The 25,110-nt window shown below is 47.1% G+C and overlaps 1 protein-coding gene and 1 long non-coding RNA gene across 2 annotated transcripts in view; one reads left to right on the forward strand and one right to left on the reverse strand.

Moving 5' to 3' along the window:
• The window catches only part of SMAD6 (SMAD family member 6), a 59,746-nt gene that overhangs the window by 26,286 nt on the left and 8,350 nt on the right, over nucleotides 1-25,110 (forward strand). The gene's annotated exons all lie outside the window — the stretch shown is intronic.
• LOC309328963 lies at nucleotides 646-6,601 on the reverse strand. Its single transcript, XR_014150959.1, has 3 exons — nucleotides 5,461-6,601; nucleotides 863-1,033; nucleotides 646-710 (listed from the first exon to the last, which is right to left on the reverse strand). It is a non-coding gene; the product is annotated as an uncharacterized lncRNA (long non-coding RNA).

Below are 25,110 nucleotides of genomic sequence, written 5' to 3' on the forward strand. Positions count from 1 at the left end.
GCAAGACGAATGCCTCGCAAGACGAAAAACTCGCTAGACAAAAGGGTTTTCCGTTTTTTGAGGTGCTTCGCAAGATGAATTTCCCTATGGGCTTGCTTCGCAAGACGAAAACGTCTTGCGGGTTTGCTTCCTTTTTTGTAAAACCGTTAATACCCGGGGAATCCGCCCTCCGCAAGACGAAAAAATCGCAAGACGAAGCAACTCGTGGAATGAATTAATTTCGTCTTGCGAGGCACCACTGTACAGTGGTACCTCGGGTTAAGTACTTAATTCGTTCCAGAGGTCTGTTCTTAACCTGAAACTGTTCTTAACCTGAAGCACCACTTTAGCTAATGAGGCCTCCTGCTGCTGCTGCGCCGCCAAAGCACAATTTCTGTTCTTATCTTGAAGCAAAGTTCTTAACCTGAAGCACAATTTCTGGGTTAGCGGAGTGTGTAACCTGAAGCGTATGTAACCCGAGGTACCACTGTATATCCTGCTAGGACAAAACACTCAGGGTGAAAAGTGGGGTCACAGTGAGGGGGTGTCATGACGAAAGTTCCGAGGGCCAGATAGAAATGCCTGGAGGCCACATTCAGTTCCTGCATCTGAGGTCTCTCTACCCTTGTCCTGGGGTATATACGTGTTTGCTGGTCAAAGTTTGTTTTCTTTTATCGTGCTTAGGAACCAGGTCAGTAATATAGGAGAAACTCTTGAGTTCTTCTGGAAACCTGTGGAGAGAAGTTATTTAGAGTTACAGTAACACCCCCCCCCCCATTCCGCCCCATCCCTCTGCCGCTTTGATGAGGGGGAGCCGTTTATAAGCCTTCCCTCCAAACTCTGTGACCAAGGTTTTTCCACGGAAATAACTTATTAAACGCACGGCTCTCATTGAAGCGATTGAAGTCTGCCCGCTTGGTATTCATCAAAGGTGCCTCCTCTTCCTGGAGGTGCCAAATCCAAACTCAGCAATTTGCTTTTTTGGAGAAAGCTCGGGTCTCAGGAGGGGGGAGGGGGGGCTCCGGTTGGAGAGTCAGAGATGGCGGAAGAATACCTTTAAAAAAAAAGGCAGAAAATCAAAACCCTCCCAAAACAAACTGAAGGGAGAGAACTTCAGAGAAACACCCATAATTTCAAAGAATTTCTGGCGGTTGAATCCTGCTGCCCTGGAACACTGGGCATTTGTGTCGATTCAGCTCTTGAGAATACAGCGTTGGCCGTTCCTGGTTCGGCTGCCGACAGCTTTGAACTTTTCAGGAACCTGGCCTGAGACTGTTCCAATTCTTTTCTCATCCCCCCCTCCTCTCTAATCAGATGTAAAACCATAGAATTGGAAATCACAAGAGTTGGGAAAGGGTCCAAGGGTCATCTAGTCCAACCCCAGCAATGCAGGAACTGCAGCTAAGGAATCCCGAGTCCATTCCACTGTTGGAACAGCTCTTGCCATCAGAAAGCTCTTCCTAAGGTTGAGTTGGAATCTCCTATCTTTCCATTTGAATTCGTTGTTTTGGGTCCTGCACTCTGGAGTAGCAGAAAACAAACTTGCTCCATACATCACGATACAGCCCTTCAGAGAGACAGGGAACACAAAGAAGCTGAAATGTTTGCAATGAGATAATTTGCATTTCCAAGCTAGAAATGTGTTATGCAAATCTATAAAATGTACAGAGCAACCTGCTATTTGCATTTTGCGGATTTATGGGGGCGGTCAGATTAGTTGTGGTAAAAGGAAGGGAAGAATATATAGATGGAGGAACACACCCTTCAGCCAGACCCCAGGACACCAGCCCACCATCAACCCTGCTTTTCCATTGGCTGTGTTCACACACACTTTGTTATTTCAGTTTTTTAAATAAAGAATCAGAGAATGGCTCATCTGAAAAAAGGTATATACCTAAAGAGAGCATGAGAAGGAGGGAGGTCTGCTTTAACCTTTTCCAGATGAGGAAAAATTCCAGTTCTGAGGGTGGTGATTTGATGGATAGAAATGTGTCAAACTGATGTTTAGCTTTTGTGTCAGGACAAAAGTACTTTGCATAGAAAGCCTTTCTTAGACTCCCTCCCCAACCCCTTACAAATGTCTGGATCTGAACGGCCATAGCAGTCTCTTGTTTGGGAAAGAAGCATTTTTGCGTGCCCATTGGTGATGCAAAGAAGATTTAAGTAGGACATACAGTACCATGACGTCTTACGCTTATTCCACTTGCGCAGTTGAAGGCTGCTTGAAATCCCACAACCACCCAGTCCATGGAGATGGCTTTGCTCTTTCACCTCTTGCTGGGTTTAGGATGCTCCTGCAAAATTTTGCATGAATGTGGGCAGCCCTGTGCAATTTTGCAAGAGCATCCTAGGGTTTCTGGAGCCGGTGTGCCAGTTCCGAAAGCCCCCAGATGTTTGCATGGGGTTTGGGTTACTAGGCCTTTGAGTATGCGCGTTTTTGTGTATATATAGAACCCTTGGAACCGAAACACACACACACCCCATGTAATATCTGATCGTACTGTGCCATGATGCTGTACTGTGCATTGCTTTCCTGGATTTGATTCAGAGGAAGGAATGCAGCCATTGTGGAAGTTATGAAGGAAGCTGCCTTAGACCAAGTCAGATGATTGGTCCATCTAGGTCAGCCTTCCCCACAACTATGACACTCTTAATCTCAGGCTTGTGGGTTTGAACCCCATGTTGGGCAAAAAGGTTACTGCGTTACAGGGTGGCTGGACTAGATGACTCTAAAATTCTACGATTCTTGTGCCCTCCAGATGTTTGGACTGCACCTCCCAATATCCCTTCCCATTGGCCATGCTGGCTGGTGCTGATGGGATTTGGAGGAATGCGATGCATTGGCCACCTCAATTGAGCTCAAGGGGGCTGTTTGCCTTCCGCGACTTTCGCCATGCCTCTTGTTGTCTTGGCTGGGTTTGCCACTTGGGTGCTGTTACAAGCAAGCACTTTGAAGTCCATGGCATTTTGGCACACCCTGATATTAGAAGTGGCAGTGTGTGCCAAGCGAGGCCCAAGATCTGGAGGCAGATGGTTCATGCCTAATTTGCATCAAGGAGAAGACAGTTTGGGATGATGTTGGCACAGTGGCTGGCTGTAGTCTTTCCCATGGCTCTTTGTTTTTAGCTGGTTTGGCAACCAATGGAGCCCAGCCTCTGAAGGCTCCAGAGGCTGGGCTTGTGTTCAGATCTTGAGCCTTATTCAGCCAAGAACCCTCTGTCCACCTGTCCTGGATCCACACTCCCCTTGGCATCTCTTGAGCGGTGGCAGCCTATCTTATTTACCCATAACTCACCCAGATACGTAGAATGTAGACTTGCATTTTCATTGCTCTTCAAAGTTGCTTTTAATATTTTATTTAATATATATATATATATATATATATATATTCTTACAAAATTCTACACACATAAATGTTTTAAATTGTTGTTTTTAACTGCCTTTGCTGATAATATTATTGCTTTATTCTTTTTGTAAACCACTGTCATGTTTCTTTTCTTTAAACAATCAAATGGTGTATAAATTTTATGAAAAATAAATCAAAACCTTAAACATGGCACACAGGCACTTGCCCCCCTGGCATCCTTTCAAGTGGTCTGAGGGCACATACATTGGGTTGCGTTGCACACTTGCCTCCCTGGCACACAGTTGAATGCAGACTTCACCAACCTTGTAGTCCCTGGATGTTATGCACCTCAACTTTATTGACTCTCCAAGAGGAGAAAGCCATAAGTGTGAGCCAGGCCACTGCTTGCACCCTTCTAACACATCTCACTTGAAAGCAAAGTTTATGTTGCTGGGGCAGTTTTGATTCAACTGATGAAAGGGATGTGCCAGGGAGTGACTCCCTCCATTGGCAAGCTTACCTTGGTGCACACCTGGGGCTCTTAAGTTAGGAGTAGAAATCTACATCTTTATGTAGGAAATGGCGGAAGCTGCAGATGAGCAAAAGGGAGGGTTGTGCCCAGAAAAGCATGGGTGGAAACTCCTGGTGTCAGAACATAAGAAGCTGCCCTCTGCTTGGGTCCCATCTTAGCTCCGGGAGAGGACTAAGTCTCCTAACTACCCCTTAGCAAACTACAGCTCCTGGGATTCTTTGGTGGAAGACACCATGGTTTAATGTGGTATAATACTGCTTTAAGTGTCTAGTGTGGACAGAGACACCAGTCAGACCATGGATCCCTGTAGTTGCTGTTGTCAGTTTTGACCAGCAGCAACTCTCCGGGGTTTTTAGTTCTTAGTCTTTCCCAACCCTACCTGGAGATACTGTGTGGGGTGAAATCTGAGACCTTTTGCATGCGAGGCTGATGCCCACCTCCTGAGCTACGGACCTTCACCCTGTTGGTTAGAGTTTCATGCCCAGGAGAAGTCTGAAGATGCTTTCCAATGAGATTCTATGATAGCTGGTGGAAGAAGTTCATCCCCCCCCCCCAAACTCTCTCCATAGCAAAAAAAGGTTAAGACCAACCACTTCCTACAGGCTTTGCTTTCAAACTTGGACAGGCTGAGGAAGTGCATTCTGAAATCTGAAAAGTGTTTTATGAATCCGCTGGGAATGCAAAGCGGGGGGGGGGGGGAGGATAGCAGTCACTAGCCCCCTTTTTAATAGAAGAGGGCTCTGTATTCTGCTGACTGCCAAACATTTATGGGATTGGCCCAGCGCCGGCCAATTGGCCAGCTCCGGCAGGCTGTGTCCTTCCGCTTTCTTGCTTTTGGAAGTAATTTGTGTTTTCAAAATAATAAATAAAGTGAACCTTGTTTTACAGTTGGGAAATGCTGTTGGCTGTAGTTTGCCTTTCCGCCTCAGAGCAGGGTGTGTTTTCCCCTTTCGGTTTGCTTTTTTATTTAGCAAACGCCATTGTTGTGGAAAATGTTGGCAATGGGCTCACTGTTTTCCAGGAATGGTTTCCAAGACTCGGATCTTCCTTATCCCCGGGTGACAGCACATGCAATTTCGGGATCCCCATGCCACCATGCCCATGATATGGTTGGGGCGAGAGCTTCCCTTAGAGCTAGGAGTCTAGAGAGCTACCTTATATCGAGGCAGGCCATTGGTCCATCTAGCTGAATAAAGTCCATGCTGACTGGAAGCAGACTTTCAGATGAAATGGATCCCAGCATACCAGAAGATGCTTGGTACTGACCTGAGGACTTCTTCATACAAAGCACCTAGCACAATATTGTCTACAGCAGAGGTAGCCAACATTGCACCCTCCAGATATTGTTGGACTACAACTCCCATCAGCCTTAGCCAGCATGGTCAGGGATGATGGGAGTTGTAGTCCAATAAGAACTGGAGGGTACCCCATTAGCTGGCCGGCATTAACTTTGGTGGGTTCAGGCAAGTAGTACTCCCAGCCCTGCCTGGAGGTTCCAAAAGGTTTCTGCATGCAAAGGTATGGATGATCCTTCCCCCAGAGTTGGATGGATGTCATTCTCAACAAAGGTCTCTTAGATAAGGCATGAGGAATGTTTGCCTACCTTATGCTTCTCTCCAGACTTTGATGTCTCGGTGTCTTCTTACTCTTCTCCACTGGTGTCCCCTCGCCCCTTGTTTCCTGTTTGTGGACCACTGGTAGCTCATGGACAACAGTGAAAGCACTGTTAAGCACCACTGTTGTTATGGGTATCGCGACACAAATGGCACTTGTCTGAAAACAGTCACAGTATTTTCCTTGGAAACACTGATTAAACATTCCCTGTTAAGACACCCCCCCCCCAATTTTACATCCCAGATAGGCTGTATAGAATAAGGTTACCAGACATCCCTGTTTCCTGGGGACAGTCCCCAGATTTACAAATCAGCCCCCTGACAAAATCCTATCATTCCTATTGAAATTGAAAAGTGTCCCTGGATTCATTGAAAAAAATCTGGTAACCGTAGTATAGAATTGCAAAAATGAAAAGGGGAAATCAAAAAACACTCCGCTTTCTCCTGATTACAGTACTTGGGGTCTCGTCATCATATTTGTACCCCACCTATCTGACTGTGTTGCCCAATCCACTTAGGGTCATGTGTCCTTTGCCAGTGAGTGCAGGGGTTAAGTGAAAGGAAACTGTGGATCAGGCTGGGAAGTGGACATCCAGCGAAGTTGGAAGTTTCAGAAAGGACTTCTTCCTGCAGCACATAGTTATAAACTATGGCATTCACTCCCAAAGGAGGCAGTGAGAGGGCCAGCAACTTGGATGACTTTCATAGAGGATTAGAAAATTCATTGAGCAGAAGGTTATCGGTGGCTACTAGCCATGAAGACTATGCTGTGCTGCCAGTGCTTAAAATCAGGAATGCTTCTGAATACCAGCTGCTGGGAAGAGCAGGAGGGGAGACTGCTCTTGTGCTCAGGTGCTGCTTGTAGGTTTGCCATAATGGGCATCTGGAAGGCCACTACAAGAACAGGATGATGGACTAGATCCAGCAGGCACATCTCCTGTTCTTCAGTCTTGTGAGGGGTGCTGAATAGTGGGAGTTATGGGTAGAGCGGAACCTGACAGTCCTACTGCCTTGGGGAGCCTCCAACTAGAGCTACGAAGAAATTGTCAAACTTTTGCTTGTGAGGTTTTAATGCAGGGGTCAGCAACCTGCAGCCCATCGGCCCACAGGGGTCGTTTAAATGGCCCATGAGCTGCCCCTGTGCGCTGCGCTAAAGTGGTGCAGCGTGGAGCAGGGACTCTCTTCCACAGCGCCGGAAATCGCGTCTGCACAGACGCGTTCTGGCCCATGGAGTGATCTCTGCAGCAGTGAACCGGCCCAGGCGAGGTAAACCTTACTGACCCCTGTTTTAATATGACCTTTGCATATAGAAACAAGAAGCATGTTCTTTTCAGTCATTAGAAAACTCAGAAAAGGACAGCGGAGGTGCTTTTCTGGAATTCTGCAACAAGTGCATTTGCATGGGTCTTGGAAGTGCAGAATCCTTCGCATTGATGCCTTCCAGCTGTTCGGATTTATTTTCCAAGACCCCCATTCTAAGTGTGTCCCTCCTCCCATGTCTCTCTCAGCCTTCTCCCTGTCACCAAAGGCCAACCTCAACAGAGGTATGCGAAAGTACTTGGCTTGTTTATTGGTAGAAACATTTCATGCAATTCCTCTGGATACGCCCCCCCCCCTTTTATATATATATATAAGTTTTCAGATTGTTGCAGCCACACATACTTGAGAATGCCCTCAGTGTTTTCCATTTCAGCGCCACCGATATGAATCTGGTGATCTGAAATTGGATTCAGCTGTGTTTGGAACAGCCAAGGCTCCTTCTTGAATGCAAAGCAATCTGGGCAGAGGTGCCTGGCGTTCGACTGAGAGAGCTTGAGAGAGCTGCTCCTTCTTGCTTCCAAGACGTAGGGCTTCTATGTTCTTAGGAGTTGTTCCTTGTGAAGGCTATCTTGGGTTGTGGGTTCACAAACTGGCCTTTCGCAAATCTCTGTTATGCAGGCGACAAATCTGGTGCTCGCCAGGCAGTTTTGGACTACAACTCCCATCACCCCTGGCCATTGGCTGTGCTGGCTGGGGCTGATGGGAATTGTAGTTCAGCAACATCAGGAAAGGCGCCAGGTTGGTGAAATCTGGGTTAGCCACTCACATCTCTTCTCAGGGAAGTTGAGATTATCCCAAAGGAGGTAACTTGGGCGGCAGATACTGAAAGATTTATGAGTGTCTAAGAAAACATAGAGATCTATTTTGAAATTATCCAGCATTATTTTGGTTAGCTGGCCAGTCTCTGGACTGAAACCCTTTCCAAACTCTTTGCTTCTTTGCTCCCCCACCCCATGACAGAGCCCCAGGATGTGGTCTGAAGGCTCGTGAAGCCACCACCTTGGTGAAGCTAAGCAGGTCTGGGCCTGGTCAGTGGCTGGATGGGCAACCCCATGGACTCCCCCTCCCCCTGGGGTTTCTTGACATTAGATAGGTGGGTGATAAATGTACAAAATAAAATAATGTTATTGGCCAGGATGTTCTGACTTCCTGGTGACTCCTGTCATCGAGTTGTTGGTTATTTTCCCCCTACCCCAACCAGATGCCACAACTGGGAGCCATTAGCTCTAAGAAATGTGACTCAGACTGTTACGTGCCCTCTGCCGTTCTTCCTGGTTCTTGTTGCTAATGGATTGGTGCAAAGTCATAAGTACAGTGGTACCTCGGGTTAAGAACTTAATTTGTTCTGGAGGTCCGTTCTTAACCTGAAACTGTTCTTAACCTGAGGCACCACTTTAGCTAATGGGGCCTCCTGCTGTCGCCGCTGCACTATTTCTGTTCTCACCCTGAAGCAAAGTTCTTAACCTGAGGTACTATTTCTGGGTTAGCGGAGTCTGTAACCTGAAGCGTCTGTAACCCAAGGTACCACTGTACATGAGAAGAGCCTGCTGGACCAGGCCAGTGGCCCTTCTAGTCCAGCATCCTGTTCTTACAGCGGCCAACCAGATGTCTGTGTGGGACCTGAAGCAGGACCTGAGCTTTCTCCTCCTGGCGTTTCCAGCAACTGGGATTCAGAAGCAATGCTGCCTCTGACTGTGAAGGCAAAGCATAGCCATATTGTTATTGGCAGCCATTGATAGTCTTGTCCTCCATGAATTTGCCTACTCCTTTTTTAAAGCCATCCAAGCTGGTGGCCATCCTTGCCTCTTGTGGGAGAGAGTTCCATAGTTTAACGATCTTTTTCCTGCCCTGGATTGTCCAACATTTAGCTTCATTGGATTCTCATGAGCTGTAATGTTGTGTAATGTAATGAAACGTTAGGAGAGAGGGACAAAAATTTTCTCGGCCCACTTTCGCCATACCAGGTATAATTTTGTAAACTTGTGTTGTGTTGCGTCTTCCTCACGTTTTTCTCTAAAGTAAAAAAGTCCCGAATACTGCAGCCTTTCCTCATAGGACAGTCTCTCAATCTTCTTGATCAATTCAGTTGTCCTTTTCTCTCGGGTATAGGAGGCAGCCGGTATTGGCAAGACCAGGGGTCAGCAAACTTTTTCAGCAGGAGACCTTGTGGGGGCCGGACTATATTTTTTTTGGGGGGGGGGATAAACTATATGCCCCACAAATAACCCAGAGATGCATTTTAAATAAAAGGGCACATTCTACTCATGTGAAAACACACTGGACCATCTGCAGACCGGATTTAGAAGGCGATTGGGCCAGATCCGGCCCCCGGGCCTTAGTTTGCCTACCCATGGGCAAGACCTTCTGCTCCTCCAGTGGCAGCCATTTTGTGTTCTGGGACTCTGGAGGGAGTGAGTTGAGTCCTATAGCTGTGTTGCTGCTCATGTTCTTAAATATGCTGACGCTGAGCCCTCTCTTCTTCTTAAGTGAGGATAATTGTGCCAAGACTGCCAGAAAAGAGCTTGCAGATTGGGATATTTCTTTTCACAGGGCCGGAGTGGCAAATTCTGCGTCGTTCTTGCCCACTCAACTTTTGTCTGTCGGCCCAGAATTATTTAAAGCCCTGATCTTTCTTCTTCCCCCACCCTCCCGCCAACCCTGCAAACCCCCGTCAGCCCTGCGTTCTTTCCATCCCCCCCCCCCACTTATTTAGGCATGCTGCGAAGAATGCACAATTAAAAACAGCTGGTTATGAAAATGAGTTTTCCCCTCGAAGGCAGGAGCAAAACTCTGCGCGCAGAGAGGGGCCTGGCAGAGTTGGAATTGGCATTTGTTTCTGCTGCTGCATGTTCCTCGCTTGTTCCTTAATGCTGCCCGGCGGCCTTTTTCGGCGCTCCTAGCCTCCTCGGCTCTCTGCTCCTGGGTCTGTTGCTTTTGAAATGCTCACTGTTTTCATGCGCTCTCCACCCCTCCCTCCCCTCTGTGAGCGCCTTTCCCCCATTCACATTAATGTAAACACATGTTGCCTGGGGCGTAACGTGAATTCCCAAAGTGGTATTTTGTGCGCGCTGGAATCTTTTGTGGATTTCGGCACCGCATTTGCATATACGAGCAGCCATCCTGGCTTCATAAAAGGGAAAAAAAAGTAGAAAACGAGGCAGCGTTTCAGCAACCTTGCAGCAGTTGTAAATTGATTGGTAGGGAGGAGCTGGCTATGAATCCATCAGCAGGAGATTCCAGCTATCTAGAAATCGATGGTGATGTAATACTTGGAGGAGGATGTGTGCGTTTCTATATTTCATTATCTCTAATCGAGGTTCGTTCATTCAGAAGAGGATTACCTGTCTCATGTTTTTGGCTGTGCATTTGATAACGTGAACTCTCTGTGGGTTGGGTCTTTCCATTTCCCTGTTGCACATCACAAACATTGGGCATATATTGGTGGGGCTGGAGTATAGCCAGCCCCCCCAGCATCTCTGTGTCCAAAGATTTGGTTCATATTTTTAACGGGAAATCTGGAAGGTCCAGGGTGCGTTATTTGTATGTTGATATGCTGAGTTTGTGTTCGTACACTCTCCCCACCCCCACCCCAAGTCTGGCACCCCCATCAACAACCCTAATTTCCATGGCTAGAAGAATATTTGAAATATTTAGAAGTGGCACCAAATTTTGAGGAGCAAGTCCCTGTGGAGTGATGAGATGCTAAAATTCCTCAGCGTCATTTTGGGAGACGGCGCTCCTGGATGACAAGTTGCTTTATGCAGAAATGTTTGTTTCCTTGGTTGATTTGTGTCCTGTCTTCCGGTAGTGGAAACTTGGAATTGTAAGAGATGGAGGGGGACCCCCAAAGTTCATCTAGTCCAACCCCCTGCAATACAGGAATCACAGCTGAAGAATCCCTGACAAATGGCTGTCCAGCCTCTGTTTAAAAACCTCCAATGAAGGAGAGCCCAGCTGCCTTGCGAGGTAGTTCGTTTCGCTGCCATCGCTCCTGCTCCTCTTTTAAATACTAAAAACTTGCTTTGGGACCCACCCACACTTATTTCACCAGTTTTGATACTGAAAACTGCTTTGTTCAGAATCCGGCCTGATGAAGGGTTCTGGAGATCTCAAAAGCATACTCACTTACTTTGTGACATTTTGGTTGGTTCTGCACGTGAAGGGCACCCTGTTAATGAACACTGTCCTGAGACAAAGCCTGATGGAGGAAGCAGAACAGCTGCCTAAAAGTTGGGGTGCAGATGATTGTTTTGAGAGTTGCTTAGTTTCCCCCCCTGGCGGAAATCAGATTTCTTCCTTTTGCAATGATGTCATCAGCTGGAATGCCAGCGTAGCTGATGGGCCCTCCTTGCAAGTGAATGATGTGATGTGGAGGCTTTCAAGTTTTGCTCATTTTTTGGGGAAGAGTACTGCAGGTGGAAGTCAAGAGAGTTAGGCAAATGATCAAGCAGAGGCTGGGCACGTATTTCCTTTTCTTTGATGGGGTTCTTACTTCAGGGCTAGCCATTTCCTTGGCGGCACCACTTTGCGAGATGCTCTGTATTTCCTGATAAAAGCTGAAGGTTGCATTACGGCCAGCTGAAGCTCTCTGGTTAAGGCTTAATGGGGTTTCCCAGTGGAATTCATCCTATGAACATCTACTGTCAGTAGATCCTAGTGAATTGGTTGTTATGCTATGTACGGAATTCACTCCTGGATGTTGTGGTGATGGTAGCAAATGGGAATAACTTTAAAGGAGGATTAAACAAAATTTTATCATCGGTGGCTCTAGCTCCACTGTCAGGACATTTGGGCCTAGAAGATCGGAAGCCGTGACCCCAAAGAGGAGAGCCCATTCCTTGCCCAGTCAGACTCTGCTAGGCCCAGTAACCGGCAGGCCTGGAGGTTCTGGAAAGTACAGTGGGGGCTTCCCATTGGGGCACCTAGTTGGCCACTGTGAGAACAGGATGCTGGACTATGAAGGGGTTCTTGGCCTGATCCAGCACTCAGGCTTTTCTCACATTCTCTTGCCCCACATTGGGCCCTGCTAGAAGCTTTGAACCTGCAGCCACATACGTTTCCTAGTTTCTAAGGAAATCGTGAAACGGGGCTATTTTTTTTGCCTTTACCCAGCATCCAGACCGTTGGCCCTCCTCTCTGTCCATCTTCTTTTCTTTGCAGAATTCTGGTCAAATTGCAGCATCCCAGGCTGCTCCCCTCCTGTGGACAGAAGCAGGAGATTGAATAGGTTGCAAATTCTATAAAGCGTGCAAGGATGAATGCCCTTCTCTGATATAGTCTCCGGGGCCAGAGAAACAGGAACCCACAAGCAGGTTTTGATGTTTCTTGATTCCAAGGAGCAGCTGTTCTTAGCACTCTGGTGCCTTCCAGATGCTCTGGACCACAGCTTCCACCAGACCCAGCTGTTGTTGTGATGGGAGGTGTCATCCAAAACACATAGAGGGCAACAGGTTGGCGAAATCTGTCTTGGAGGCTCCTATAGGGCTCATTGTGAATATAGATTGTTAGGTTTCAAGCCCAGAAATGAAGATTCCTTAGCAATTATTTTATTTTCTGTCCTTGAAAAGGAGATATTCCGGGGGAAGGAAGCCTGAAATGACCGATGGTAACTCCAGAATGATTAGCGGTTGCATTTTTGAGACATAACAGGTTTCTCTTTAAATGACTTGTTGTGTAAATGTTTAAAGTACTTCCTGAAATTTATACAAACGCACTTGGTAGGCCTTCAGTCATGGTCGGAGCTGTTAGCTCAGCTATCTTTTCAGGACAGGCTGAGTAGTTTTGGGAACAACCCAAACACAGATCTTTCCAGAGGCTAATTTTGGACCCAATAGACTACACATTCTCTGAGAACCTTTCTTGCCCGTATTGGGACAAAGCAACCTTGGAGAGGCCTGCCTCAAGGCCATAAGGACTCCAGGGGTCTGGTGCTCTTGATTAGCTTGTGCTAACATTTGGCAGGGAACTCTTGTGCTCGCATATTCACTGTGCATCGTGGAGGCAGGTCCACTGGGGCAAATGGGGGCCCTGCCCCACTGACCTCAGCCTGCCCTCAGCCAGCCACTCACTTACTGACCAGGGGGTGGCCCTGTCTGCCAGTTTCCTCCCTAGGCTTGGGCAATTTATTGGTACATCATCCAGGTTTGAGGGCCAGATCGCAATGGTATTTTGACCCAGCAGTATATTGCGAGTGGGACTTGCCAGCTGTTGCCTTAGCTTCTCCGACCGAGTGGGCAAGCTGCCTCCTTCATCCCTGCGCCAGGCGTTGGCAGCAGTGACTTCACCCTGGTGCCTTTCAAGGCCAGCGGAAGTGTTCTTTCCTTTTCAACATGGTGATGTATCGCAATGATTAGCTGGTGATGCTTCACAACATTGAAAACCTGATATCGCTCAGCCCTGTTCCTCCCTCTTCATTCCAGGTGTCGCACTTGTAGATTTTAACAGTGAGGACAAAACTGGACTTAGTTGCTCTGGTGCTACCAACTCTCAGGCTCCCTGTCTTCTGCCCCACCAGCCCAGCCCAGTGCCTCTGCCATTGCTTACTGGAGTTCACAGGGAAAAAACTCCATTGGTTCCCCTTCACCCTTCCATAGCTGTTCTGCCTTTGACCCGGCAGTGGTGGGGTTTGGGGTGTCCGTACGTTTTAAGTTACCTTCTGTGTAAGCGTTGTAGCTGCTGAACTGAACTCTGGGCACCATGAAAGCATCTCCCAGGGGACGGGAAGGGCCACATCTCTTTATAGGGAACTTTTTGGGGGCCACATGCCATTGGCGAAAGTGGGTTTATCCATGGATGTGTCCCCTACCCTTTGCATAATAGGCTGGATTGCAGGCATGCAAAGGCCAGTGGTTTCTGCACAAGCCACAAACACACCTCTCCAACATCCATCCAGGAACATGAGAGGCATTTTCACTTTCCAAGGACGCGTTTCGGCCAGGCCAAAGAGCTCAAGGAACGTGTGCTTGCAAGCCCCTTCATTATATTTGACGCTAACACAGCTCTCGCCCCCTCTGGAAGTTTCCTTGTGCAGGAATTGGTTTCAGGCAATTTCCAGTGCCCCTCTCCTTCCCCACCAGCCCTAGGTGGCCACAACCCCCCTGCACTTTGCCACAGGACCGTGAAGTGACGAAGTGACAGACCGGACTCCTTTTTTCCATTACCGGGAGCCCTCGCTTGCGTCAAAGGGGAAAAAAGACTCTGCACCTCCAAACACGTCGGCAACGAGTACAGTTTCCATCTGGAAAGCCCTGGGGACTTCACAGTAATTTGCTCGGTCACTTCATTCCCCTGAAACGTCAGCAGTTCTGAGCAGGGGCACCAAGGACTTTCTTGCAAGCGGAGAGTCATAAAGCTTAAGAAATGAGACTTTTTATCTTATTTTAAAAGCTGAGATTGAGGAAAGGGGTTGAGGGGAGAGAGGAAACGTGTTTATTTGCCCTGCAGAATATGACTTTGTATTGCTATGAGATGATGGTGCATGACGAATGTCAGTGGCGACTCGGAAGGTATTTCAAACGCATGGGCTCTGTGGAGGGAAGGCTGCATTTAAGTCCTGCACTCCCATAATGTTTTCTCCTGCTAAATCATTCCAATGTTCCCGCATTCCTTGCATTTCTCAGGGCACTGCTAGTTGTTGTTATTTTTAATATATTGTGGTAACCTCATGCCCCCTGCTGCATCTGAATGGTTTCCTTTGGAAGTTACCCGGTTTTGGAAACCGTTTTGGGACATTCAGAGGTTCTCTAGTCTGAGTTGGAGGAAGAGGCTGTGCGGGGTGTGTGCGTGTGTTTTCCTTTACAAACAGCCAGTTACATTTTCCAGTCCTGTTGAAATTGCTCTGCAAACAGAGGACCCAATTCCTGCCCTCTCAGATGATGGTATAAATGAACACAAGAGGCTGGTTGCTGAATCAGCCAAAGACTCACCTAGTCCGGCATCCTGTTCCCACAGTGGCCTACCAGATGCCTCTGGCAAGCTCACAAAGAAATAGGTTGAGTGACTTGAGAAACGTTGGACCTAAATTGGGACTCACACTGTTTATCAGCCAGGCAGAAAATGATAGCTGGCCAGTACCCTGATGTGATGGACGCATCTGACAGACTGCAATGCAAGCCTTACATCCACAGTAGTCTTGCTATGTGGCTTTACGCAGGTCACTGTATCAGTTCCTCATCAGGGGATGGAGAACCTAAGTAGCCATGACCTACCTCACAGGGCTAGTTGTGAGGGCAAACACAACAGGGAATGTAAAAATTAAAGGACCAATGAAATAAGAGTCGGGTTTTTCCATTCAGTTATCCCTGCTTATTAAATATTCTCTCAATCCATACCAAAGTCCAAATTCTGCTACCTGCAGACCCACATTTCTGCAAATGGAATAAATTTATGCTAGTGTATCAAGGCTTTGCTATACATTTTCCTTCTGTTTCTGTGCTAGAGAAAAGCGTAGACAAATTATAAACTAAGAATAGTGACATCTAGTGACAGAACATAGTATTAGCCCTGATGAGAGGGTTTGTTTTTTAAGGTCACAGAGCAAAAAAGGAACATCCAAACAGGCTTTTCCTTTCACATTTACAGGCAAAAGGATCCTTCACACTTGCAGATTGCCTATCACCAAAGATCTGTTCCATGAATGATGCTCAGTCAGCTGCACTTTGCATACAGTGGAACCTCAGGTTGCGAACATGATCCGTGCGGGATGCACGTTCGCAACCCACAGCGCCGCACATGCGGGTTGCGATTTGGTGCTTCTGCGCAAGCACCGAAACCTGGAAGTAACCCATTCTGGTACTTCCGGGTTAAGTGCAACCCAAAATCTCGTAACCTGAAGCGTCTGCAACCCGAGGTACCACTGTATTTAGATTTGTACCATGCAAATTCAGATTAGGAGTTAAGAGTTCTCTTCTCTTCGCTTTATGAAATGGTCTCCATTTTCCCTATCCATTAAGCATGCTTCATTCTTTCCTGTCACAACAGCATCTCCCAACCTGGTGCCCTCCAGATGTTTTGCACCAGAATTCCCACCAGCCCCAGTCAGGGGCAATAGTTTCCTCAGTACCAACCCAAAATTTAGTAACTCTGAACATTACTTTCCACAAGAGCAAGTGTGGAGTAATTGGTCAGATCAAATAAAACACTCAGCTGTGTTTTATTAGACTTAAGATCTCATTTGGCATCGGCGGAAAACCTTAGCACTTTATTGATTTATGGAGAGCACCTTCTGTTGCAAAGTGGCACATCAGAAGAGGAGGAGGGGAATTTGGAGGATAATGATGGGCTGATGAGTCTAAGAAGGAAAGCAAAAGCTGTTAAAAGAGAAGAATCCTCTGTCGCTTGGATGAATCTCCAAAAATCTGGTTCAAGTCGCGAGTCCTGTAAATGTTTGAAATTGCCTTCTAATTTCCTTAGAAGGGAAACGGAAGAGAATGCAAATTAAAAGGGAGACTTTCTGCATGCAAAGTATGGGCTCTGTGATTGAGCTGTGTTGGTTACCCAATAGCCTTTAAGAACGTAAGGGGACCCCTGCGGTATCAGGGCAATGGCCTGTCTAGTCCAGCATCCTGTTCACACAATGGCAAACTCAATACTCCAGTAGGAAGCTTACAAGTGGGACCTGAGTGCAGCAGCCACTCTCCCCACCTGAATTTCCCAGGAACTGGCATTCAGAGGCAGACCTCCTCAGATAGTGAAGGGAGAGCATAGACACCATGGCTAGTAACCATACATTCCCTTGTCCTCTGAGAATCCATCTAACCCTCTTTTCAAGCAGTGCAAGGTGTGGCCTTCATTGCTTCCTGTGGGAGCAAGTTCCATAGTTGAGCTATGCTCTGTGTGATGAAGTTCCCCCCTTTCTCTATGCACTGAATCTTCCAACATTCAGCTTCATTGGATGTCCCAATAAGATGTTTAGGTAGAGGCTCCCCCCTCCCGAAAGTAGGAAGAAGCAACACATCTAGGGCCCAGAGCAAAAGATCCAGGACTCAGGCTCCTTGGGCCACCCCACCTGACAAGCTCATCTCTGCAATCATAAGGGTCAGGTGCTTGTTCATTTGAGGAGTGATGCTGAGATCCTCAGGCATCCAGTGGGTGCAATAGATAATATTCTGGAAGGCGAATAAAATGGCTTGTGTTGCAATCACAACCCCCTGTTGAATGGATCACAGAAAGGCTCTGCTTTAGAAATCTTGCTTTTGCTTTTTTGCTTTCTTGGTGATGCCTGTTTGTTCTCCGCACACAGAATTACTGAGGGTTCTTGTGCTGTTTCCTGAAGTGCACGGTTTTATCCAGCTAGGGACGGCATGCGGATGTTTAGACCACGGAGGAAGTCAGCTTGCTGGTTTCTGAGCTCTGTATACAGTGGAGAGCCTTCCAAAATAACAGACTGTAGTCTTAAGTGCCAGGAAAATTGCAAGAAGCCAAGCCCAGTCTAAGCAAATAATTGGTGATGTGGGCTGCTGCTGCTCCTTCTTTTTCCCCTACCAATTTTGCATTTAACTCAGAAAGTTGGAAGGTTGTTTTTGTTAACTTTGGGAGAGCTGAAATCTTCTGCCAGGGTTGAAGCAATAAAGCATGCCCACTAGCAGCAGGCAGCGAGCTGATAGCGAGTTGGTTTATTTTTAGGTGGCATTGTTTTGTGTGTTTGTGTGTGTGATTTTCCTTTGGTGAGGTTCCTCCTGGTCTTTTGATGGGGGAGCATTTGCACACTGCTGAGTCACTGGAAGGGATTGCATCCAGTTTTCGCACAACTGCCTTGAAAGAAGCAACCAGACTGATGGAAAGCATTATCAAACCGCCTTCTCGGCTTGCAGCAAACTAATTCTGTTTCCAGTGTGGTTGGGGCTTGAGGAGAGTAATTGAACCTGGGCTTCAATGTCCTGTTTGCACACCTGCTTCTGGCTCCTGGACTACCTTTTCAGCCCTTGCTGAGACTCTTTTGCATGCTCAGTTTTTGTGTGCTTTTGGGTAGGTGTGCCAGCATGGCAAGCTGCTGAGCTGAGCAACTCTGGAGCTCACCCCTGTGGTCAAAAGCTTCTCCCCAGAGAGTTACACTCCTGGTCACTTGGTAAATTTGTTTCAGATGACAATGGTGGCTTTGGAGAGACCTCCATCTTCTCTCTGCTTTCCGGTCTCTCTTTTTTATCTCCCCAGCAGGGAGGCTCTTCCTAATGTTATAATTACCTGCAAACATTGTGGTTCATTGAGGTGGAGCTTGCAGGAGCCAGGGAGGGGGGGGGCGGCAGGCGGTTATTTTATTTCAAGTCAGCTTGGAAGCTGGAGTCTGTTGCAGTCATGCCATCACCCTGAAAGCGGGGCTTAAATTACAGGCTTGACTGTGGCTTCCCCCACCCCTTTTTTTCTTTCAGAATTTGTGCCAAGTTGCAATTTACTTAATGAAATCCTGCTCTTTGGTTAGGCGGGGATATCTTTTGCAGATGTTGACTCGACTCAGCCCTTCCCCAAGCTGGTGCCCTCCTGATGTTTCAGACCACAACTCCCATCAGCCCCCACTGCCAGCACTCCTGTGATGTTGAGGGGGTTGATGGGAATCACAGCCCAAAACATCTGGAGGGTGCCAGCTTAGAGATGGGCTGATTTAATCCCATGTTTGTGTGTGCTTGCTCGCTCCCCCCCCCTTTGCACTGTTTTTTAAAAATGTGAACCGTGCAGTTTTGTTTCCGGCTTTGTTTTGTTCCTAACAGTGTTGCGATGGCCGCCACCAACTCTGTCCGTGTGCGGGGGGAGAAAGTGGCTGTCACGTCCTGCCTAGCTTCTCTTCTCTTGCTCCCCCACCCCAATTTTTTTTTTCATAGGACCTCTTAAGGAAATAAACCTTAGAGAATAAGAACTTTGACATATGCCATCACAGATATTTATGTACCCTGCCGATTTGTAATGGCCAAACAGATCAGATGTCTCTCTCACACACATCCCTTTTCTGATTTTCCTCTGCCTCTGGTGTTGGTTTTGGTGCGGGAGGGGGTTGTTTTACTTAGGCCTTCAGCTCACCCCTCTTCCTCTGTCAAAGGCTGCACTGAGGTCACAGGATCACAGCTCTGCAAAAGCCCTCATCCAAAATAGCACTGCGTTTTTGTTGTTGTTGTTGTCATAGAATCATAGAATCATAGAATCATAGAGTTGGAAGAGACCACAAGGGCCCTCGAGTCCAACCCCCTGCCAAGCAGGAAACACCATCAGAGCACTCCTGACATATGGTTGTCAAGCCTCTGCTTAAAGACCTCCAAAGAAGGAGACTCCACCACACTCCTTGGCAGCAAATTCCACTGTCGAACAGCTCTTACTGTCAGGAAGTTCTTCCTAATGTTTAGGTGGAATCTTCTTTCTTGTAGTTTGGAACCATTGCTCCGTGTCCGCTTCTCTGGAGCAGCAGAAAACAACCTTTCTCCCTCCTCTATGTGACATCCTTTTATATATTTGAACATGGCTATCATATCACCCCTTAACTTCCTCTTCTCCAGGCTAAACATGCCCAGCTCCCTTAGCCGTTCTTCATAAGGCATCGTTTCCAGGCCTTTGACCATTTTGGTTGCCCTCCTCTGGACACGTTCCAGTTTGTCAGTGTCCTTCTTGAACTGTGGTGCCCAGAACTGGACACAGTACTCCAGGTGAGGTCTGACCAGAGCAGAATACAGTGGCACTATTACTTCCCTTGATCTAGATGCAATACTCCTATTGATGCAGCCCAGAATTGCATTGGCTTTTTTAGCTGCCGCGTCACACTGTTTGCTCATGTCAAGTTTGTGGTCAACCAAGACTCCTAGATCCTTTTCACATGTACTGTTCTCAAGCCAGGTGTCACCCATCTTGTATTTGTGCCTCTCATTTTTTTTGCCCAAGTGCAATACTTTACATTTCTCCCTGTTAAAATTCATCTTGTTTGTTTTGGCCCAGTTCTCTAATCTATCAAGGTCGTTTTGAAGTGTGATCCTGTCCTCTGGGGTGTTAGCCACCCTTCCCAGTTTGGTGTCATCTGCAAATTTGATCAGGATGCCCTTGAGTCCATCATCCAAGTCGTTGATAAAGATGTTGAATAAGACCGGGCCCAAGACAGAACCCTGTGGCACCCCACTAGTCACTCTTCTCCAGGATGAAGAGGAACCATTGATGAGCACCCTTTGGGTTCGGTCAGTCAGCCAGTTACAAATCCACTGAGTGGTAGCATAGTCAAGACCGCATTTTACCAGCTTCTTTACAAGAATATCATGGGGCACCTTGTCAAATGCCTTGCTGAAATCAAGGTAGGCTACATCCACTGCGTTCCCTTCATCTACCAGGCTTGTAATTCTGTCAAAAAACGAGATCAGGTTCGTCTGACATGACTTATTTTTCAGAAATCCATGCTGACTATTGGTGATCACAGTATTCCTTTCTAGGTGCTCACAGACTGTTTGCTTAATGATCTGCTGCAGAATCTTCCCTGGTATTGATGTCAGACTGACTGGGCGGTAATTATTTGGGTCCTCTCTTTTCCCCTTTTTGAAAATAGGGACAACATTTGCCCTCCTCCAGTCTGCCGGGACTTCGCCTGTTCTCCAGGAATTCTCAAAGATGACTGCCAGTGGTTCTGAGATCACATCTGCCAGTTCTTTTAATACTCTTGGATGCAGTTCATCTGGCCCTGGAGACTTGAATACATCTAAACTAGCCAAGTATTCTTGTACTATCTCCTTAGTTATTCTGGGCTGTGTTTCCTCTGCTGAATCATTTGCTCCAAATTCTTCAGGTCGGGCATTGTTTTCTTTATCGGAGAAGACTGAGGCAAAGAAGGCATTGAGGAGTTCAGCCCTTTCTGTGTCCCCTGTTTGCATTTCACCATCTTCTCCTCTGAGTGACCCCACTGTTTCTTTGTTCTTCCTTTTGCTACGAACATACCCATAAAAGCCTTTTTTGTTGCTTTTAACCTCTCTAGCAAGCCTGAGTTCATTCTGTGCTTTAGCTTTTCTGACTTTGTGTCTACACGTGCTGGCTATTTGTTTGAATTCCTCTTTGGTGGTTTCCCCCCTTTCCATTTTTTGTACACATCCTTTTTTAATCTTAACTCAGTTAAAAGTTCTTTAGATAGCCACCCTGGCTTCTTTAGGCACCTTCCATGTTTCCGTCTCATTGGTATTGCCTAGTGCTTTTACTATCTCCCTCTTAACAAACTCCCAGCCATCATGAACTCCCTTTCCTTTTAATATTACTGTCCATGGGATCCCACCCAGCACTTCCCTAAGTTTTATGAAGTCGGCTTTCTTAAAGTCAAGAAATTGAGTCCTAGTATGCTTGGCTGCTGCTTTCCGCTGTATAGTAAACTTCAGAAGAGCATGATCACTCGCGCCTAATGATCCTTCCACTTCTACCCCACTAACCAGGTCATCAACATTGGTTAGGACCAGATCTAAAATGGCTGTTCCTCTTGTTGCTTCTCCCACTTTCTGGACAACGAAGTTGTCTGCAAGGCCAGTGAGGAATCTGTTTGACCTTATGCTCTTGGCTGAGTTTGACATCCAGCAAATATCCGGGTAATTGAAGTCCCCCATTACTACTATCTCCCTTCCTTTTGCATGCTTGGCCATCTGTTCCAGGAAGGCATCATCTATGTCCTCCGTTTGGCTTGGGGATCTATAGTAAACTCCCACAATGAGGTCCCTGTTATTCATCTCTCCCTTAATTTTGACCCAAATGCTCTCACTTTGGCTTTGAGGTTCTAAATCTTGGATCTCTTCACAGGTATACACATCCCTGACATATAACGCCACTCCTCCCCCTTTCTTGTCTGGTCTGTTTCTCTGAAATAGATTGTAACCCTCCATTATTACATTCCAGTCGTGGGACTTATCCCACCAGGTTTCAGTGATGCCTATTATGTCATAGTTAGTTTGCTGTACCAAGAGCTCAAGCTCATCTTGTTTATTACCCATGCTTTGCGCATTAGTGTACAGACATTGAAGTCCATTAATCATTCCCCCGTGTCTCTTATTTAAGGATTTTTTCCTCCCACCACTAGGTCTGCGTGCTGTTTGCTCCATTTGGTCTATGACATTTGGATGATCATGTTCATCAATTGATAGACTCCTACCTTCAGGAGCACTGTCTTCCTCCCCCACATTAGTCAGTTTAAAGCCCTCCTGATGAGGTTTCTGAAATTTTTGGCAAAAACATTCCTCCCAACCGTTGTGAGGTGCAGCCCATCTCTTGCCAGAAGTCCATCTTCAAGAAACTGCAGTCCGTGATCTAAGAATCCAAACCGTTCCTGTTTACACCATTTGCGAAGCCAGCTGTTCACTTCCACTATTTTTCTCTCTCTCCCTGGGCCACGTCGTTCAACTGGGAGGACAGATGAGATGACAATTTGTGCATTTAATTGCTTCAATTTCCTGCCCAGAGCCTCATAGTCTCTTTTGATCTTCTGGAGGCTATTGCTTGCAGTGTCATTGGTTCCCACATGAACCAAGAGGAAGGGGTATTTGTCAGTGGGTTTTATGATTCCTTGCAGTCGTTCAGTTACATCTTGGATCTTAGCCCCGGGGAGACAGCACACTTCCCGAGACATCTTGTCAGGCCCACAGATCACTGCTTCTGTTCCCCTCAGTAGGGAATCCCCTATCACCACTACACGCCTCCTCTTAGGTTTGGTCGGGGTTCTTCCGTGATCTGTCCATTCCAAGGTCGCCTGCACATTCCCTGAGGACTGACTTTGCTGCTCGTCTTCATATACCTGATCGACTGTAACGAGGGAGAGATCCTCAAATGGAGTCTGCTCTTCGTCTTCCATTCTAGGGGAGAGGACCTCAAAGCGATTGTGTATTTCTAAACAATCAGAGCGAACCCTGGGCCTCCTACTTCTTTGAGTCACGTTTCTCCATATATCTGGCTCCTTGTCATTCCTTTTTAAAATTTCCTTAATCGCCGTAACAGTTGTACCTCTGGTTGAGAACTTAATTCATTCTGGAGGTTCGTTCTTAACCTGAAACTGTTCTTAACCTGAAGCACCACTTTATCTAATGGGGCCTGCTGCTGCTGCACCGCTGCTGTGCGATTTCTGTTCTCATCCTGAAGCAAAGTTCTTAACCCGAGGTACTATTTCTGGGTTAGCAAAGTCTGTAACCTGAAGCGACTGTAACCCGAGGCACCAATGTACTAACAACCCCAAAGTGCAGTAGCATTGTGCCGTATGCAAAGCAAGCAAGCAAGCAAGCAATGAAAAAAATAAGAGAAAGAAATGACGACACGCCGATTCAAATCAAGACACCTCTCTTTCCCAAGATGACTTGGATGGCGAATGTTGAGCATCCAAGTCCGAAGCATAGGAAATAAAATCACACCAGCAGTTTTTGAAATTAGCCATGCGCCAAGCACATTTTGCTACTAACACAGGTCCAGTTATGACTTTGTGGAGCTTTCTGGGCACCAGGTTGGCAACCACTGTTTAAAAACCTCTGCCTTAGTCTATACCATTTCCACTTCCACTGTGTGTGTGTTTCTCCTTCTTGCATACTGGAACAAGTGAATTGTTGTAAGAGCAAGTTACACTCAAACAATGTGGCTGAGATAATAGAATCTCAGAAATGTAGCATTGGAAAGGGATCCCAGAGGTAATTTAGTCCAACCACCTGGCAAATAGGCATTCTGTTGTGTGGCGATTGTAACCGAGATTTGAGCTGCCATTTGGCACCTAGATTATATACCTGAGTTTCTAACATTGCCCACCAGATGACATAAAAGCAGCCTGGATCCTTCATCTCTCTGGAGATGTGCAGTTTATGTATTACTTTTTCCACAGTAGCCAAAGTCTTGTACCACAAACGTAGATCTTTCAAGACTACGGGGCTATTGAAATCCTAGCTGCCGCTCACATCCATGTCACAAGCTCTTTAGAGCAGCAAGCTTTCATGTTGTCTGTCTACATTTTCAGTAATGATGGTTGTGCCAGTTTTTTGAACAATCTCAGCTACCCAGCTTCATCCTGGCAGTGGGGTGGCTTGGCTCCCTGTTTCCTGGGTTGCCTGTGGAGGTGTTTTGTCTGTTACGGGGGCAGGGAACTTCTGTCAGCCTGAGGGCCGCACTCCCTTGCAGGCAAGCTTCTGGGGGCCGCATGTGAGTAGCAGTGGGCAGGACCAGAGGCAAAAAGTTGGTCAAGCAGAAGATGGGATTTTTGTAATAGTGGGCTATTTTCCAGGGTGAGCCGGTGTAGTATAAAGCCTAAGAGCAGGGGTAGGCAACTTAAGGCCCGGGGGCCGGATCCGGCCCAATCGTCTTCTAAATCTGACCCGCGGACGGGCCAGGAATCAGCGTGTTTTTACATGAGTAGAATGTGTCCTTTTATTTAAAATGCATCTCTGGGTTATTTGTGGGGCCTGCCTGGTGTTTTTACATGAGTAGAATGTGTGCTTTTATTTAACATGCATCTCTGGGTTATTTGGGGGGGGGGCATAGGAAATCATTTATATTTTTCCCCAAAATATAGTCCGGCCCACCACATGGTCTGAGGGACAGTGGACTAGCCCATGGCTGAAAAAGGTTGCTGACCCCTGCCTAAGAGTATTGCTTGCATCCTCCAGAGACATCCACAGCCAAAAGGGGATTTGATCCCAGGCTCTGTCTTCCCTCATCCTGTTCTAACCTCTCAAGGCCAGCCTCAGTCCACATGATGCCTCCCAGATGTTTTGGGCTATAGCTCCCAAACAGGCTGAGACTTATGGGAGTTGTAGTTTAAACCATCTGGGGGGGGGGGCGCCAGGTGGTCACAGGCCATTTTGGCATTCCTAGTAAAACCTCACGCCTCTCTTCAAGGCTTCTCCCCCTTCCCCTGTTTTTAACTGTGTGCTTTCCGTCAGAAAATGCAAAAGGGGGGAAAAACGTCTGTTGAGTTTGGGGTTTCTTTGTTGTGGGTAACAAGCTGTGAACGTTCTCCGCTAGGTCTTGCGGTTGCATTATTATCAGAAGCTCAGGGCAAACGATGCCCACTGCCTCAGCCAGTGCAGGAAGTGGTGAGACTTGCCAGGAATGTAACTTGCACCCTCAAGATTAATTAATAACCAGCGCTGGCTTTGGGCCACGCTCCAAGGATCAGGGAGAGATAAAGCCAGCAAAAGGGGGCAGGCAGGGGAATGCTTTTCTAAGAACGGCATTTAAAAAGGAGCTGGTGAGTTCTGTCTTTTAAAAATGAAATAGCACGGCAGTGCTTAGTTTTTGCAGAACCGCTGCATGTTATTTTGCACTTAGGATCTGAGGCCGGAGGATAAAACATTTGCACAGATCCATTGTGTCGCAGACACCCACCTACCCACCCTCCTGCAGCTAAGGGGTCCTCCGCA

Source organism: Podarcis erhardii (assembly GCF_964252035.2).
Source record: "Podarcis erhardii genome assembly, chromosome: 14".
NCBI lineage: Eukaryota > Metazoa > Chordata > Lepidosauria > Squamata > Lacertidae > Podarcis > Podarcis erhardii.